The following is a 19,710-nucleotide window of genomic DNA, read 5'->3' on the forward strand; positions in this document are numbered from 1 at the left end:
GAAGGAGAGGCTGATAAAATCTTAAGGCCCAACTAGGCTGCCAAAATGAAGAAGGACAAAAAGTCGATAGTCATTAAAATCAGTGCTTTACCAGATAATGAGGCTGTACTTCTAAAACATAGCATTGAGTGGGAAAGTAGCACACATTAGCACTGTAGCACTGTCCTCCCATTGTTCATCGATTTGCTTGAGCGGGCACCAGTAACGTCTTCACAACAAATTGTGAGACTTGTTACTATTTTTGGCATATCAAATACGTCACGGGTAGCTTGCTAGGCTCTCTGAAAGGGGTGAAGGTATCGAATGCAGGTAGGTCGTGTGCAAGGTAAACACCCTACCCACTGTGCTATTGCTCCAGCCCAACACACATTAAGTCATGGAAATATGATGTCTTTATAAATGACAAAAAAAAACTTTCCATGGTGATGCATATTCACTTACATGTGTTATCTCTATATATTGAAGTACCGGAGATCAGCCCAGTCTCACACCTGCAAGTCAGGCACTCTTCTTCCAAGTGATGTCCCAGCCTCCTGTTGTTCTCCTGTTGTATTTTCATGGAGAAAAATGTATAAGGTACATTGCAGGTTTGACAGCACAGTTATGTGGGATACGCTGTGAGTCTGGTGTTAGAGTTTCCCCTTTTCATTTGATTCCGCCCCCCCTCCTCTAGCTGCTTCACTCTAATAACTCTTTATTAGAGTTGATAAAATTTCATAATTATATACCCATGATTATATTCTATATTGTAGTGGATTTTCTTAAAATAAGGTCCATTTTCCCCTTTTCATTTAATTTTTTCTGGAGTTATTAGAGTTAAGCAGACTAGAAGAGGACGGGCAGATATCAAATGAAAAGGGGAAAATGGACCTTATTTTAAGAATATAGAATATATTCTTATTTAAGATATAGATCCTTATTTAAGATATAGAATATAAACACAGGTATATAATCATAAAAGCTTATCAGTCATCATAAAAAGTGCAAATATTAGAAAAATAAAAATAATATAAAAATGATACCGAATGTCTCTCCACAAATTACTTATGAAATCTTGTCTCTCCTGTTGTAAAGATGAGGAAACTGAGGCTCTGATTTGCCCAAGGCTGTTTGATAAGCTTAGCTCTGATTCCAAAGCTTCAAAGCTCTCCCGAATATGTGAGCCCCCAGAAACTGGTGGACCACGAAACGTACCCAGAGAAGGAAACAACTGAGTTGATCTTTGGGAGGTAGCAGCAAGGTGTAACCTGCAAGGAATGACTTAAAGAAGGTGTTTAGAAGCATTCAATGAAGAGGATATCAGGGTCTTCTAACCTGCATCTATCTGATAAGTATGATATTCTGGGCATTAATATATTTTTTTGGTTTTTGTCATTTTATTTGGGTCATGCTCAGCAGTGCTCAGGAACTAGTTCTGCCTCATTGCTTGGGGAGGTCACATCTGGCAGTGCTTGGGGGACCACGTAGTGCCAGGGGGTAAAGTTGGGCTCTGTGTATGCATAGTTTGCATTCAGCCTGTTGGGTCCTCTCTGAAGCCCTGGGAATGAAGGTTTGGAGGAAAGGTGACTTTATTTTGTACATCTGCTAGTGAAGTGGGAAAAATCATGTATGGGGTTATAGACACACAGATGCAAAATAATCTTGTCATGTCACTTCCCGGCTTCAAATCCACCAGTGACTCCTTGGGATGGAGTCCTCTTCTCTGCCATTGGACCCCAGCATGGATGCTCCAGTCACATCTCCCCTTTGTGCTAGGCAGCGGCTCCACTGCCAGATTCTAGCTCCGCCGCTTCAGTCTCCAGGGCTCTGCATGTGCTTCTGTTGCTGTGGGACCATTTCCTCTTCTGCTCACCTAGAGAAATTCTGTTTGCCCTCAGATATTTAGATAACATGTTACCTCCCCGGCACTTCTTTCTTTGTCAGCTAGAACTGTTCCTCTTTCTCAGTGCCTCTGTAATCAACATTTATGACACTTTTAAAAGGACTTGTTCTACCGGGATTGGCATTCTGTCTGATGTGTTATTGCATTTCTAGTGCTTAGTGCATAATTAGCCCTTAATAGTTGTTGAATGTTGGAATGGTGAAGGTCCATAACTTTGCACAAAGGGACCATGTTCTGGAAATCTTCCAGCTTGACTTCTTTTTTTTCTTTAGATTATTGTGTAGAATAATTGTGTTATTTATTTAGAAATAACTAAAAGGACAAAGAACCTCCAGCTACGAGCACATCTCTTTGATTCCACTATTCTTCCTGCATTAACATATGCCTCAGAGACCTGGACCCTGCGAAAACAGGATGAGAACACTATTCGGGTCTCTCAAAGAGGAATCGAAAGAACTATGCTTGGAATATCACGATTCACTCAAATGAGAGATAGAATCCGGAGTTCTGATCTTCGTCAACGCTCAAGAATCAGGGACGCTGTCTCATTTGCCAAGACATCAAAAATCAGATGGGCTGGACATGTAATGAGGTTTACAGACAACCGCTGGACTAGAGCCATTACTGATTGGATTCCACGAGACATCAAAAGATCACGTGGACGCCCACCTATAAGATGGTCAGACTTCTTCGTCAAGACCCTAAATGATCGGTTTGAGGCTCTACATGTTCCTAAAACGAACAGATACCATTGGGCTACGCTAGCACGCAACCGGGATGAATGGAGACGTTACTGGCACCCGCTCGAATAAATCGATGAATAACGGGGATTAAGTGATTAAGTGAAGTGATTAAGATTATTGTGTTGCACTGAGCGATGCTCAGAAGTCCTCCTGGCTCTGCACTCAGGAATCACTTTTGATGGTGCTCGGGGGACCAAATGGGATGCCCGGGATAGAATCCAGGTCTATCATGTGCAAGGCAAGTGCCTCACCTGCTGTACTCTCTCTCCAGGCCCCTCTTCCAGATTGCTTTAACCAAACCAGGTGTCTGTCTGAAGTATGGGACTTTACAACCTAAGCTTCATCATCTTGATCCTATCTGCTAAGTATGCTCCCTTTGCCTCAACATTGCCTAACACATCATAGGGGCACAATAAATGCTTAGGAAGCTTTCCACATTCTTTACCTTCTTGAAGACTCCCCTTTCTCCAACCCTGCCTGACTCTTGCCTGTCCACTGTGGTCCCTCCCAAATGTATCTCTGTCCAAGTCTAGCTCTATTTTCCCTAGACAAAGCCAGTGAGGCATCCTCCTGCGCTTCCCCAAACCTTGCTCTTGTTTTGCTGCATGGCCCCTAAGGGGCACACATCAGGGCTTTATAAAGTCAGCTCTCCCCGTAAGCTTGGAGCATTGTCAGTACTGACACAGTGATGGTCTTCCATTGGTGGTCTTGGCCTCTGCCACATTAAGTGTCACTCAGTAAGTTTATGTTACAGAAATGAATGAGTAAAGAAATGAATATATCAAGAAAGCTTGCGATTTCACTCTTCAAGAACCACCAGATAAAGCTTCAAGAAGGACTGGAACTACTACAGGCCTCTGGAGTCTGTAGGCTGTCATTAAATCAGAGAAATCATCTCAGCAGGCTGGAGTTAGGTGAATTCCCTTTCTGGGTGCAGTGACATTGAGGCCCTAATTGTGAAGGTCACATAATAAATTATTCAATAGTGAAGTTGAGCAAGATTTCAAAATAGATAATCATGCATTTCCAAAAAAATTGGTTACTATTTTTTTTATCAGAATCTGATGTTTCCTCTATTTCAGTGACAGGTAATGCATTCCTTACTCCTGAACAACACAATGAGGATAAGTGTATAGCACTTTGTAGTCTGTGGAGGCCTATTTTAAGAAATACTCTCACCTAGATATTTATGATTTAAGAATTGGCCAAATCATTCTGTCCTTGGGGTCAGGGAAATAGTCCAACAAGCTAGAGTATACATTTTGCATGCTGAAGCCCCAGATTTGGTCCTTGGCACTGCATGGTCCCCCAAGTGCCATACAGTGCACCTACTAATAAAAAGATCATTCAGCTTTAAGATGATATAACCATGGCTGGTACTTAAGCTTTCTAGCCCACAACTAGGACATTTTCCAGGATACAATATCTATGTCCAAAATCTTAATAAATGGCAATTAAGTATTGATTCTAGGCTCACTGGTGGGAAGCAGCAACACTTCTAATCAATAACAGTTCTTAGTTTGAAGAATTTTCTGAAGAGACATAGCTGAGGGTTTTCAAACCTTTACATAAGACTGCTGATAAAATCTGAGGTCGGCTACAGGGAGGAACCAGAATGTTGTATGTGGGCGGCTGTATGTGCGTGTGTGTACCTGTGTGCGTATGTATGTATTAGAAGCATGCCAATAACTAACTCTGTTTTTGAACTACTTGGTATTTTCTCAAAGTATTTTGTCACACTCAAAATGTGAGTGTGAGCAAAATAAGCTGATCTCCAGCACATAGTGCTACTCTATGCAGGTAGAATGTAACAGTCATAATTTTTTTTTTGCTAGAAAATAGCCTCATGATAATAAAATCTCATAATATTTTTGCATATATCCATTATTTCTTAGAATATTTCACATTTTTACCTGCACTCCAACTAAAAAAATCTATTCGTTCTTGATTTTGTTTAATGAAGAAATACTAAGCACCAGATACAGAGTTCAAAAAAGGGAGATGAACTCTATCCTCCTGGGATTCCTTCACTGGTTATATTAACCTGCACTGGTTATAAATTAGGTGATAAATTATATGAAGGAAAGTACGTTGGGGGGATAAATTATATGAAGGAAAGTATGCTGGTGGGGGGGGAGGCAGAGAGATAGCACAGGAATTCAGACACTTGCCTTGCATGCAACTCAACCCATTTCCATCCCTGGTATTACATAGGTTTCCCTGAGGCCCATTTTCTGCGTGTGGACCAAACCCATGCCCAAAGTGTACACTAGGTGAGGGATAAGTAGGGGACAGAGCAATAGTACAGCAGATAGGGTAATTACCTTGCATATGGCCAGCCCAGGCTTGATCCCTGGCATGCTGCATCATCATCCCCTGATAACCTCCAGAAGTGATCCCTGAGTGCAGAGCCAGGTATAAGTCCTGAGCGTTGCTGGGAATGACCCCCAAACAAAAAAGGGGATCCTAAGCAATATGAGGGATTAATGGGGCTTCCTTTGAGATTAAAATGTTGAGGAAGGTGCATCTGAGCAAAGACCTGCTAGCAAGACACATAAATTGTTAGGATAACAAGGGAGAAATTGAACTTTTTTTTTTTTGGCTTTTTTGGGTCACACCCGGCAATGCACAGGACCTACTTCTGGCTCTGCACTCAGGAATTACTCCTGGCAGTGCTCAGGAGACCATATGGGATGCTGGGGATCGAACCCGGGTCAGCCATGTGCAAGACAAACACCCTACCCACTGTACTATTCCTCCAGTCCCAAAATTAAACTTTTTGACCAAACTCAGACTTTTAGAAAAATTTCCCTAAGTAGCATCTGCTAAGAGAGGATGCAACAGATGGGGTCTAGTGCTTTCTGGGTATTCTCAGTATTCCTAGGACTCTCAAAGCTGGGTTAATGTAGTCACATCCCCAGGGGAGAAACTGCTGAAGTTCGTTCTGAGTGTCCCTCCACCCTATGGCCTCAAATCTATTTCTCTTCTCACTAATTTCTTTTGTCCCATCTTTTGTTGTCTTCTGCTGCCAATGCAGTTCTCCATGTCACCATCCCAAACATCTGATCGGTCATATCTAATATGCCATTTGTGTATTGGGATTGTGTGCCTACAAGACAATGACTCAAGAAGAGCTTACAGGGGGCTGGAGTGATAGCACAGTGGGTAGGGCGTTTGCCTTGCATGCGGCCGACCAGGGTTCGATTCCCAGCATCCCATATGGTCCCCTGAGCACCGCCAGGGGTAATTCCTGAGTGCAGAACCAGGAGTAACCCCTGAGCATCGCTGGGTATGACACAAAAATAAAAAGAAATTTAAAAAAAGAGCTTACATGTACTACAGGTACTTGAGGACCCCAGCTCCATCTCTCCAGAGGGGCCTGCTGTGTCTGAACCACTGTTTCCCTTCTGACTGTTTGAATGCCAAATCATTGAACCTGTAATTTGGGGAATATTGCTAATTAACACCCCATTTCCTTTCCTCTGGGAGCTTGCAATGTCTCTTGTATGACGTCAGTAGATTCTCTGAATGTGAGGGTAGGTCATGCCCAAGTTCCACCAATATAGCCAAGACAGTCTCAGTCTCAGAGGGATCCATGTGCAGAGATAGGCTCCCAGAATTCAGGAGCTGCCGAGATGAGGGGTGGGGACAGAAAGGGCAGATGATGAGAACTGTCTTTGTTTGTTTTTTTTTTGGGGGGGGGAGGACTTGGGGGCACATGCCTTTTCCTGGCTCTATGCTCAGGAATGACCCCTGATGGTGCATGGGGGACCATTGATGGTACCTGTAAATCTAATGCAAGGAAATTGCCTTAGCTCTTGTGCTATCTCTCCAGCCCAGAGCTTTGCTTTATTATTATTCGGGGGCAGCTTGGAGGGTAGGGGGGGAGGGGTCACATGGGGGGAGGTGGTACTCAGGACCAAGTAGGAATTGAACCAGGGTCAGCAACATTCAAGGAAAGTGTCCTACTTTCTGCACTATCTCTCAAGTCCCTGTCTTTTTTTAAAAACCATGTACTTCTTGCATAACACACAATACTATGTGCCAATAATCATCACCCACAAAGCCTCAAAGAGAGAGGAATAAAAAGTGCTTTAACAGGAGTCCAGAAAGAGTACTGTGGGGACACAAAGCAATCAGTTTTTAGGATCAGATGTGGGGAGGTGGCTTTGAAGGATGAACAGACTTTTGGTCCACAGGTTAAAAATAGGGAAAGGCTTCCCAGACAGGGGGAAGAGCACAAACTGAGGCCTGGAAGGCAAAAGGCAGCTTATCAACAAAAATGGGAGCGAATGATTAGTATAGCTAAGTATTGGTATAACTTAACTTTTCTAGTACCTTTGACTAGAAATCTAAGATCTTTCTGTCATTTGCTTAAGACCCTGGTGTTTTCCTTTACTTTCCCCCAGTTTATATCTTTCACATATGGAAAACTACCAGCTAGTCCTGCAACATCTCTTGCCCTGAGAGGGCAGAGGGGCCATGGACATGGGATTGATGGTTTGTGGGGGTCCAGATTGAGAGGGTTTCCACAAACTACAATGTTTGGGTCTGAATCCCCAGAGTAGCACTTCACCAATGTATAGTGTTTGGAGGTGCAACTCTCCGGTCAGAGCTTGGTGTTACTAAACAGAAAGTTCTTTGGCCAAACATATTTTTGGAAATATGTTGGGTCTCTTTCTTGTGGGACTTTTTTGGCTCTTGGGGCTCACCAGAGGGAAGGGAGCAGACAAACTGCCTTCTCCAAACACAAGTGACACAGCCTGGGCCCTCAGGGACACCGCACAGGATGAAGGTCTCAACAGTGGAGTGCTACAATAACAGAGGAGCGTTCTGGAAGCACCACCCTGTGAGCCAGTGGGGTGTGGAAGAGGGGGTCAAGGGGCCACTTTGATGAGCATCCACCACAGAGATAAATCGTATCCCCACGCAGTGGCCCGGAGGTTGGCTCCTACATAAATGACCCCTTCCAAGAGGCCCAGCTTGGCTGCAGCCTGGCACTCACTCCTTTTCATCTCTGGCCAATGGCACACAGAGTGCCAGCACCCAGCAGCTGTCTCTCTTCTCTGGTTCCTGAGCATCGAGAGGCCACCCAGGGGACAGAGGTCAGATAAGCCGAAATCAAAGTGGTGCGGGTTCTTGTGTGTCCACTCAGGAATGCTGCTCTCAGCAGTGCAGAAGAAGCAGTGAGATGGGAGTTGGGGGGCCTGGCTAGGACTAGAGAGGGTCCCTCAGTCCGCTGGTAGGACTAACCCCTCTATTGGACACGTGGGGAAACTGAGGCCTGAAGAGAAATAGGTGTGCCTAAAACACATAGCTTGCTTGCACCATTGGCCAAATAACTAGCACATGGGCACAGCTCACCCAGGCACTTGTGTCTAGTATATCTTGTAACTGTGTATCTAGTTTTATATTGTTATTTTACTTATTATTGTATACTGTTTCAAGTACTTTTTTTTTGCTACTTGGGTCCCACCCAGTGATGTACAGGAGTTACTCCTGATTTATCCACTCAGAAATTACTCCTAGCGGTGCTTGGGGTACCATTTGGGATGCTGGGAATCGAACTTAGGTTGGCTGCGTGCAAGGCAAACGCCTTATCCGCTGTGCTATTGCTCCAGCCCCTCAAGTACTTTTTAACTTAATGCCTAGGTTTCTCCCTCGTTACATTTTTTTGTTGTTGTTTGCTTTTGCTTTCTTTCGATGATTTAGCCTTCACCATCGTTGCAGATGAACAGACTTTAGAAATGCAAGTAGGCTAATGGCAGGAGCAAGTCCTTGCCAAGATTTGAGCAGAGCCCAAAATATCCCTTTACCAAATGCTTTCTTCATCCGATATATGCTCTCTCCTCACTGCTTGGACAAGTGGCCTGGACAAAAACAAAACAAACAAACAAAAAAGAATTCACCAAGGGTGTCACTCTGCCCTTGAAGAGGGCAATTCAGGGCGTTAAGCAGAGGAAGTGAGAGTTCTTTCCCAGACATCGAGGAAGTCGGTGCCTTCCCTGTTCAGTGTGAGTGCCTCGGTCTGATGTTCAAGGCTCCTGAAAGCCCCGCAGACAACGTCTGACCCAGCCAGATGCTTCCTAGTCATAGCACTACACCAACACCCCCCCACTCCTGCTTCCGTCCCCTCACATTTTCTGCTCCCTGGAATGTCCAACCTTCTGCTATCCTAGCACGTACTAATTTGTTCACATCACTGTTCTGCTCTGAACACTTCCCCCCAAACCCTCCAATTCAAATTCTTTTTATACTTCCTACTTGAGAGGGTGTCCTAGCTTCATGACCCCTCAAGAAGTTGTTCATATGAATTCTTGGGGATTTTTTTTGGTGTGGGGGGGCATACCCTGCAGTGCTTCCGGATGATTCCAGAGACTTCCACATGCAAAGCATGCACCCTATCTCCCCATCCCAAATCAGTCCTTTTGTTTTATGGAAAAAGAGACAGAGGCCCAGAATGGGAAAATAATTTGCCTGAGGTCACACGTTAGCAAATGGAAAAACTGAGATCTCATTTTCCTGATGTTCCCACCCACTGTTTCTTGTTGATGGTTGTGAGCTCATGCTCAATGGAGCCAGGGCCACACCCAGAGGGGCTTGGTGGCTACCAGGACCACTGGGGCTCCCTGGGTGGTGTTTGGGGAACCTCGAGTACAGGGATGTAGAACCAGGTCTCACATGCACGACGTGTGATACACACCTCAATGAGTTACCATTTCAGCCGTCATTTTTCCTGCTTCTGAACCCATTGCATTCAGCATCCAAGGACTTGCTTCAGTGAATTCTTTTTTTCAGTGAATTTTTTTTTCCCCCTGCTGGTCAGGGACAAACAGACTTACTTCTGTACTTTTAAAGGTGTGTCCATTTTTAGAGATAACCAATGAATGCCTAGCAGGTAGAAGGCATTGTTCCTCTTTAGTGGTTCATTGGTGCTAGCTGTGTGGCCATCTCCCTCTCTCGCCTCCTCCTTCCCCTGGTGCAAGCTGGGACTCCAGCCGGATATAAGGGAACACACTTGGATCATGTGCTTTCTATTCATGTCACTTTGTCTTCATGTTTTCTTGTGTTAACAGGAGAATCCACTGTGCGGGGAAGGTTGTATAGATGAGGAAGTGGAACTCAGCGAGGTGAGGAGACTTGCTCAAGGTCACACGACCCACAAAGGGTGGAAATAGAGCTGGAACCCAGTCTCAAGGTGCAACTCCTATTCAGAGAAAAGAGAAAAATGAGCCCTTGCTCTGAGACCAATAGAACAATCATCTATCTGACCCAGAAATTTTTTAGATGAACCAGCTTCCAAGAATGACTGCAAAAAAGTTCTTTGTAAAAAAGAGCCCTGCAAAGACGAAGTGTTGTGGACAAGTAGAATAAAGCTCTTGAAACCCGATCAGGCTCAACTTCACTGCTCAAGAGAACATAGATCTCCTCACAACCTGTCATGGACCTGGAGCTTTCCTGGTGTGATTTCATTGTAAGCAAATCACAGGAAAGTTGAGCCCAGAATGTTATTAAATGTCCCCAATTTTCCAAACAAAAACAAACAAAACTCACTTCCCGTTGAGGCTTGGAGGATCATATGTTATGCCAGGGATCAAACCAAGGTTGACCATGTACAAGGCAAGTGCCCTACCCATTGTACTATCTCTCTGGCCCATTCTTTGTCTTTTAGATATCATCAGAATTACTACCTTCCTGTGAACTTTCCCTGACCTCTGATCTCCCCAAATCAGTGCATCATTATAATTTTCTTTTGTTAGTGGCTTATTTTTTTTATGATTATTTGTATCATATAGTGCCCTCCTTTAGATCATAAGCCTAATTCAGGGCCTACTGGAGTGAGTTCTATGCTGTTTACTGCAGTTACCAGCACATAGATAATTTTTCTGAGAGAATAAATGAATAGGAAAAGAATTAATGCCTGGGATCCTGTCAGCTTCTGACCAATGAGAGAGTGAGAGGGAGCATCTTTTCAGAATGCCAAATGATGCATGAGCTTTCTCAAGTTTGTTTCTTACAAAAACCTGAGAGAAACAGAAGCTCAGGCAGGAAGTCAATTTGTCTGAGGCCGCACAGCAAAGTTAGGCCCGGAATGAGGTTTCAGCCACTCTACTGTAATGTCCTCATTCACCACCCACAGTTTCTCCGGAGCTGTGGGTCCTGACATGCTGCTGGCCACATATCTCAATACCCAGTGGGCTGGTCTCCTCTGCGCTCATTACATGGAGGCCTGTCTTCACTTAGAACCAAAGCAGCAAATGGAATATTACAAGGCAGCCTTAGCAAACAAAGTGCCTCTCCAAAGGCAGGAAGTTTAAAGTGGTTTCTCATTTCACAATAAAGCAAGCTTTTATGGGAACTAAATGTTATCCCTCTAATGAGCAACCACTTTTACAGCTGTCTTCTTCTTTATATGCTTTGCACATTTTTAATTACTCACAGTCATAAGCCACCTATTTACAAATGATAGTCTGTGGGTTACCAAAATGCCCCCCAAGCTGCTTTGTTTCCATTTTGCTTCCTCACACTGCTATTGAGATCCAAGAGTCACCCCCACATGCCCATAGTTGCTCAAAGGTGACCCCCAATGCCCATACAAGGTGACAAAATCATAAGGTGCCCACATTGTATCTTCCATGGCAGTCTATTCTGGGGGACAGTTATGGTTCACGTGACATCACAAATCATAATACAACATGGTCTAGGCTTTCCTTCAGCTGGGACTGATCTTCACTTTCTAACCTCATATATATACAAGCTCTCTGATTGGTCTTTCTCCTCCCTCCCTCCCTCCCTCCCTCCCTCCCTCCCTCCCTCCCTCCCTCCCTTCCTTTCTTCCTCTCTTCCAAACCCTACTGAATCTTAAGGACCCAGATCATACGCAACCTTCTTTTTCATATCCCTAGTGTAGAAGATATCTGTTAGTGTAGGAAACTTAGAGTTACCTTAGTATGCTGTCTTTTGGTCTCCCCCCCATTTCCTTTCCCTCCCCCTCCCTTCCCCTCCCTTCCTCTCCACTCCCCTCCCCTCTCCTCCCCTCCCCTCCCCTCTCTTCTCTCCTCTCCTTTCCTCTCCTCTCCTCTCTTTTCCTCTCCTCTCCTCTTCTCTTCTCACCCTCCCTTCCTCTTCCCCCCTCTTCCCTTCTCTCCCCTCCCCTTTCTCCTCCCCCTTTGTCGTTTTTTTGTAACATTAGCAAGTGGAGGTCACATACAATTGGTTTTAGAGCTCACACTCTTAGTTGTGTGTCAGGAAAACCACACTTGATTGCAATGCACTGGTGATGACACAGTTTGTTTGGTATCAGGGATTGCAAAGGGTGGCCAGTGGCCACTGGATTACACTCAACACATGTGGGGCAGTTCAGGGGCTAGAACTTAAAGGCCTCATGCTTGTAATACAGACTGTTTGCCACTGAAAATCTCCAGGCCCCCACTTATATTTCTTGAATACCAATTTTGTGTTTTCTTACACATCCTTCGTATCGTTTCATCATTATTAAGCAAACATTGAGTACCGATTCAGTCATTTTCTGTTGTTTAAAGGTTTTTCTGTTTCAATTAATTTTATTTTTAAAAAAGTATCATTGAATTATAAGATTCTGAGCCTGGCAAGCTACCGAGAGTATTCGATATGCCAAACACAGTAACAACAAAGTCTCCAATGGAGACGTTACTGGGCCCGCTCGAGCAAATCGACGATCAACGGGAGGGCCTTTACCTTTTTTTACCTATACAACATTCAGGTGTACATAATTGTGACCAATATCTGCATAACAATCAGAACTTTTTTTCTTTTTGGGTCACACCCAGTGATACACGGGGGTTACTCCTGGCTCTGCACTCAGGAATTACCCCTGGCGGTGCTCAGGGGACCATATGGGATGCTGGGAATCGAACTCATATTGGCTGTGTGCAAGGCAAATGCCCTACCCTCTGTGCTATCACTCCAGCCCCAGCAATCAGAACTTTTTTTTACAGAAAACAATGTGGGAAGAATCCCTACTTAGTTACTTGTTGTAACAAAATTAAACAATTAAGGTTGAACTTAGAAAACCAAGAGGACTTAGGAAACCAGTGTGGAAAGAGAGTGCCTTCAGGGCAGTTCTAGGAGAATGGCAGGAATGGGACAGGGAAGATGGAATGGCACAGTAAAACCCAGAGGTGGAGACAGCGTGGCCTTCTCTATGAATTATGCCTCCTATACAGTTTATAGTTCTTCTGATCAAAGTCCCCGAAGTGTGGAATCGCAGGAAAGATATCTTCATATGATGAATACAAGATGATGGGAAATCCCTCATTTGCTCTGGACATTCAATAGACCTACCTATTAATATTAAACACATAGAAATAAGATTATTTCTCTTTTCAAGTGTACATTTCAAATACATTGTTGAGTATTTTATTAACAGCTGCCAGCTAGAGAAATAGTACAGTTGGTAAGTGTCTTGCATGCCACCAACACCAGCACTCATATGGTCCCCTGAGCCCAGCCAGGAGTGACCCCTGAGCACAGAGCCAGGAGTAAGTCCTGAGCACCATCAGGTGTGACTTCAAAACCAAACCAAACCTAAATGAAACATAATCTGCCAGGGACCCAGAATGCAGGAGGAGGCAAGCCATTCATTCAGAGAACAGCCTTGCATTCAGGACGGCTCTAACTGTGTCTGGTGGAGAAGGGAAGGAAAGATGGCATTGCACACGAATGGAGACTGTTTACCCAGGGAGAAAAGAAGGGAAGGGTCAAGTAGATCAGTCTGAGAAAAAGCGGAGAGGAATAGAAGAGGAAACCTTTAAAATGGGAAGTGGGGGGGACAGTGCAGAAAGACCTGGTTTCCGGCTGAGGATTTAACGCATAATCATCCAGGATTCAAAGGAAGTTTGTGAGTAGGGAAATCCCCCAAAGCATCCTGGGGGCATTTCTATCTCATTAATGGAGAAAATGAGATGGCCTGATATGACATCAGGCCTCCTGCCAAACTGGCAGGACCAGAAGCAAAGCGGAGCTTTCCAGGATCTTAGACATATTTTAGGATTGCTCCTTAACCTACTTGTCCATATATTTTCGAGTGACTTACAATTTCTTCCAAGTGTACTTTCGAGCCATAACTAGATCTTTCTTCTCTGAGAATCTTCATGGCATTACAGATGAATAATTTCTCTTAGACGCACACAATATCTTTCATCTGGAGATCTTAAGGAGACTTAATGACAACCAAGCTTCATTATTTCTATTTTGTGCATGAGAAAACTGACTCATAGAGAGGTTCAGCAAATTTTCTTATTCATGCTGGGAGTTATTACAAGACCCATGAATGAAACTTAGGATGAAACCCTAGTTCATAGGCCATTAAACCCTATGTGCCCTTTATAGTAGTAGAGTTTACAGAAATAATGACAGCTTTATATTGAGAATCCATTCCTTTATTGCTATTAAATCTTGGCTTCTGTGGCACTAAAGCATCTCACTACAATGCCAGTGGGAGTTGTTTGGCAGTAGGCAGCAACCTGGGAAAAGTGGTTTCCTGTTTTATTAGTAAGGCTCAGACCATCCCAGATTAATCATTGCTATTAACCTAACCTTCTATCCATACAGTCATTGATCCATTCCATCATTATGTATCTGAATCTCTTATCATTTATGAAATAGATATAGTACTATTACCATTAGTAAAAGGTAATGTCTCTAAAGCATATTGCTTAGTACATAGGAAGCCTTTAAATAGCAGAATAGTCTTTGTCATTCAAATCACTGAATTCCAAATATCACCAAAAACAAATAAACAGGTCCTGGCTTTCTCCAGCTAGGTCTATGAGTGTAGAGATTAGATAGCATTTGCAGGAAAGGGTAATTGCTGAGGAAGGTGTGGATTCCTCACATTAAAATTTTAATATTACCAAGAAGAGGAGCTTCAGGTAGCAAGGAGAAGAGGTCCTGTTTCCTCAGTTTGTACATGATGGGTCAGATGGTCTTATAGGTATTGCTGGGAAATTGACATTAAATTGACAGCCATCACTTAGCCATGGTTTGGGAATGAAGAGACAGAGAAAAATAGACAGATGAGATGGGTGGACAGATCAGACTCTCCCTGAAGAATCAATGCCTTAGACACTGATAGGTTAGGCCTGTTTAAATGCCCTGTACTCTGTGTCCATTTCCTCCTGGCTCTTCCTGAACAAAGTGAGTTTTTGTTGTTGTTGTTGTTGTTTTAAGCCACACCCTGCAGCTACTCCCAGCTGGACTCTGGAAGGGGTCCCCCCCCCCCCCCCCCCATGCAAAGCATATATTTCAGCTCTTTGAACTAGCTCCTCAAACCCTGAACAAAGTTGTGTATTTTTTTTTCTCCCAAGCTCCCACCAGTCTTACATGGGCTCAGGACCATCAGGGACAATGGTTCCTGCTTAAAAAGAAAGGAGCCAGTTTGGGACAGAGTTACAGAGCAGTAAAAATCAGGGCTAAATTCCTCAGAGTGAGTATTCAAGGGAGCTGTTTATTTGGAATGTGTTCTTAGAAAACTGCCATTTCCTTATAGCCAGTGACAACTTCTTCATAACCAGATCATGGCTAAGTGATTGGTGTCAGTTTAACATCAGCTCCCCAGCAATACCTATAAGACCTTCTGACAGGTCAAGTACCAACTGCGGGAACAGAACCTCTTTTATCTACCTGACCACTTAACTTCTGTATGCCCCCAATCATTGAGTTTTATTTTATTTTTTTTTTTTTACCAATCCAGAAACAAAACCTAGATGTTTGTAAAAGGAAATGTGAACAGACTGGACTTCATGAAAAGCTTAAGTTTTGGTGTGATTAAAGATAAGTAAGCCAAAACTGGATGACAAGCAACAAGCTAGAAAGTTAGAAGAAAACATTTACAAATTCTAACATGTAATTTACTATTGCAATAAGAAGGAATATCAAAGATGAAGACTAAAATTCCTGTAAATCAACAGGCATAAGGCAATTTTACTGGATAGAAGATATGACCGGGTGATTTCAGAAGAACTAAAAACATGAAATACTCATCTTCAGTAAAAATGAAGGGAATACAAATAAAAAGATGCACACCCATTTGCCTGTTAAGATGACAAAAATTTCAAAAATTTGTAACATGTAATATTGGCAAAGAAAACAGGAAACTGGCAGTGTCCCTTACTGATAGTGAGAATGTAAACTGATGTAGTTTTGTTGTTGGTTTTTGTTTTGATGGTGGCCACACCCTGTGATGCACTGGGACTACTCTTGGCTGTGGGCTTGGTTCCATGGGATCAAAAGTGGGCAACACACCTTCCATTGAGTTCTATCTCTGGCCCTGCAGTGATCTTTTCAAAGAACACCATTGACAGAATTTGCAACACTTTAAAGATCAGTACCCTGTGAGACAAGAATTTCACTTTCATGAATAAAAACTATTTAAATTATATTCATCTTAAAGGATGCTAACTGCAACATTGTTTCATTGAGAGAACAATAATGTCATGTAAGACTTATTGGGGACCAGCTGGAGACGAAATAGATACACTCAGTTCTAGTGAGAGTAGCAAGATTTTAGGACAGGCTATCCTCTGTCTTAAGTTTGTTCTTACCCACTATGTGCTAGATAGAGGGAGATAAAGTATGGTACTCCCATATTATGAAAATGTTTATAGCAATTGAAAAGGACAATGTAAACTCTATATAAACATAGAGAAACCCTAAGACATTATTATTTTCTTAATCATTTTTTAAAATTTGCTTTTGGGCCAAACCCAGCAATGCTCAGAAGTTATTTCTGATTCTGAGATCAGGAATTACTCGTGGTGGTGTTTGGGGGACCATATGGGATGCCAGGAATTGAACCTGGGTTGGCTGTTTGCAAGGCGATTGTTTCAGACATTGTACTCTCTCTCTTCCCGCCCCTCACGTTATTAACCAAAAAAAAAAAAAAGTTCAAGTTGCAAAACCCTATGCTATGGTTTAATGCTATATTGGTGAGAAAAAGATTGGATGAAGCACTTGAAAGATTGGGGCATGATGTGTAGGAAGATTTTGGAGAATAATTTTTGAAGTCATATTGCTGTATATTTGGGGTTTAACTTTTATAAGAATGCATGCCTGCATTACTTGGGTAAGGAAGAATTTTAACAACCAGAGAAAAAAATAACTTATTAAGGGATTTCACTGCACTGCACTGCACTGTCTTGCTGTTCATGGATTTGCTAGAGCGGGCACCAGTAGCATCTCACAACAAATTGTGAGACTTTTTGTTACTGTTTTTGGCATATTGAACATGTCATGGGGAGCTTGCCAGGCTTTGCCGGGAGGGCGATATACTCTGGGTAGCTTGCGGGCTCTCTGAGAAGGGCGGAGGAATCTTTTCTTTTTATCTGTAAACAACGGTGTGGTTCTTGGATAAAAATCTTTGACACTAATGCCCTTTTCTACCCTTTATCAAGGAGCATAGGAGAAGGCATGCAGTATTTTGTTGGCCAATACTTTGTTTTTTAGCTGTAAGGTTATAAAGTTCCGCATTTGATATCAAACTCCGTTAAAAAGTACATGCAGTCACTGTGAAAGTAATTCGGAACCTGAGAATGCATTATTACTTTGTGTATTCTATTTAAGATATTTACCTGCTGGCTAGAGGTTGAAGTGGAAAGGGAAAAGCTGTATTAGCTCCTCTAGGCCCTTTTGCTACCCTTCCCCTTTTTTGGAGGGGGAGCACAACAGGCATTGCTCAGGGCTTACTCCTCCTTATCTCAAAGAACGCTCAGGGGACGCTCAGGGGACCTTTGGGGTTCTGCAAGGCAAGCGCCTTACACACTGTATTATCACTCTGGTCCCCCTCGCCATAGGCCCTTTCTCCATGGAAATGTGGCTTTAACTTGAAATGAAAGAGGAGACTCCTGGAACACTTAATGGTTAGAAACGTTTTTTTGCGGTTTAGGGTTTTAGAACTAATTTGCCTATCTGCAAAATTACCTCTAAAAGAATGGTGAGAAAAGTTCTTAAGGTTCTTTACCACTTAATGCCTAAGCAGAGGGCAGCTTTTAAAAAGTGGTTCGTCCACCTTTGCGTTTGGAACAAAAGGTATCAGTTTTTGAAATCTTAATATTCCCTTGACCATGTTTTACCAGCAAATACACAACCTTACTTCCCCTCCAGTTGAGGGCGACTTTTTTTTTACAGCTTTAAATAACTATTTTGCATGTACTGTTTCACCGGACTTAATTTCTGATGCATCTTTTTTATATACTTGCCCACATTTCTCGCACTTGCCATAGTCTGCCTACCACCAGGATTCTGCTGATTTTGACTGGACGATTTCGCAGTTCTTGGACAACTGGTTCCTTCTCAGGTCTTGGTCATTACGAACATTCTGAATAGCCCTGCTATAAACATCTTTATGCAAGTTCCCCCCCCCTCCCTCCGTTGGATCATTTCCTTAGAAATGTACTTCCTTAAATGGGTTTACTGGGTCAAAGGGGCTCAATGAACAGTTTTATAGTTCTTGGCACATATTTTTCAGATTGCGCCCGGGGTGGATCTGGCCAATAGCACGGCCAGGCCGGGAGAGGGCAGGAATGTGGAGGAGTGGCCCCCTATAACCACCCCTCTTCCGCCCCGCAAAAGGCAAGGACCGCTGGAAGGTCTGAGGATGAAAAGCATTTTCCACCCCCCCCCCCCCCCCCTTGTTGTTCTCTTCAAGATTACTGTTGAAGTCTGGGCCTTAGGGAAGGACCAGAAAGGGTTTGGGATTCCAGGACTTCTGCCCCGGGGGCCGCAGGCGCTCAGGCAAGGCCTTCCCGCCCCGGGACGCGGATTCCGACCCCCTCTTGCTCGCTTCCAGACTCCGACGCCCAGGCTGCACACCCTCCTTCCCCCACGCATCCTCCTGGGAGCCCACTCGGGCCCTCTGCAAGTGCAGAGCTCAGCGGGAGCCGGCAGTGACTAGCGGTCGCTATGATTCTGGCGCGTTCGGAGCGAGGCCCGCATAGCTGTGTGTTGAGTCAGCTGGGCTGGGTGGTGGTGCCGGTGCTGGCGGGCGCGAACCGGAGTCTGGTGGCGGCGGCGGCCCCCACCCCCACCACACCCGGGCGCGGCGGCGGAGGGACCCGCGGGGTCGTCGGTCCCGGCAGGGACGCGCGGGAGCGGAACCAGATCTCTCCCCCGCCCCACCCCCCCCGACCGCCACCCTTTACCCTCCCATCCCGGGGCGGGGGCGGGGCGCACTCTCCCCTCCCCCAGCTGCAGTTCGAAGGGTCCGGGCAGCCGGGGATCCGCAGCCTGGCCATTGACCGCCCCCCCCCCCACTTGAGAACTCCAAAAGGGGGAAGAGGAAAGCGGGCGAGGAAGGAGTCTCCGAAAGGAGAATAAGCGTAGCCCCAGCAGACAGGAAGAAACAGGGAAAAAATAAATAAATAAATCAAAGGGGAAAGAGAGAGAGAGAGAGAAAAGGGGGTAAAGCAGGCGGAGGCCGTCGGGCGGGGGCGGTGCGCGCGGGGGGCGGGACCTGCGCCCTCGGGGGCGGGGCCTGTGCGCGCGGGGCGGGGCCTGTGCGCGCGGGGCGGGGCGTGGCGGGGCGCGCGGGGGCGCGCGCCGGCGGCCGCGGGCGGAGGGGCTTGTGGGTAGCGGCTGCGCGCGGCCGGAGACGGGCGCTGCGCGGGAGTGTGTGAAGGGCTTGCGGGCTGGTGGGGCGCGGGCGGCCGGGCACGGCCATGGGAGGCGGCGGGCGGCGGCCGTAGCGCGGGGAGCCGGTCTCCAGCCTCCCGGCGCCTCCGAGGGCGGGGCGGCCGGTGCCCCCGGGGCGGTGGCGGCGGCGGCGCCGCCACCACTTCCCCGCTCCCGCCCTCGGGCGTCCTGAGGGAAAAAAGCTCGCGGCGGAGCGGCCGGAGCGGGCGGCGCGAACCGGAGGGGCGGGGACGCGGCCGTGCGCTGCCCGCCGCCCCCCGGGGGGCCTGCGGGACCCGCCGCGGGCTTCGGAGCGAGCGGCCTCGGAGGTGCCCGGCGCGGGGCTCTCCCGGCGTTCGGTGGGCCCGGGCGGAAGGCGGCCCGGAGCCGGCGGTTGGGCGGGGGGCGCGGCGGCGGCGGCGGCGGCGACGCCTCCGC

Source organism: Sorex fumeus, unplaced genomic scaffold (assembly GCF_029834395.1).
Source record: "Sorex fumeus unplaced genomic scaffold, SorFum_2.1 ptg000006l, whole genome shotgun sequence".
Taxonomy (NCBI): Eukaryota; Metazoa; Chordata; class Mammalia; order Eulipotyphla; family Soricidae; genus Sorex; species Sorex fumeus.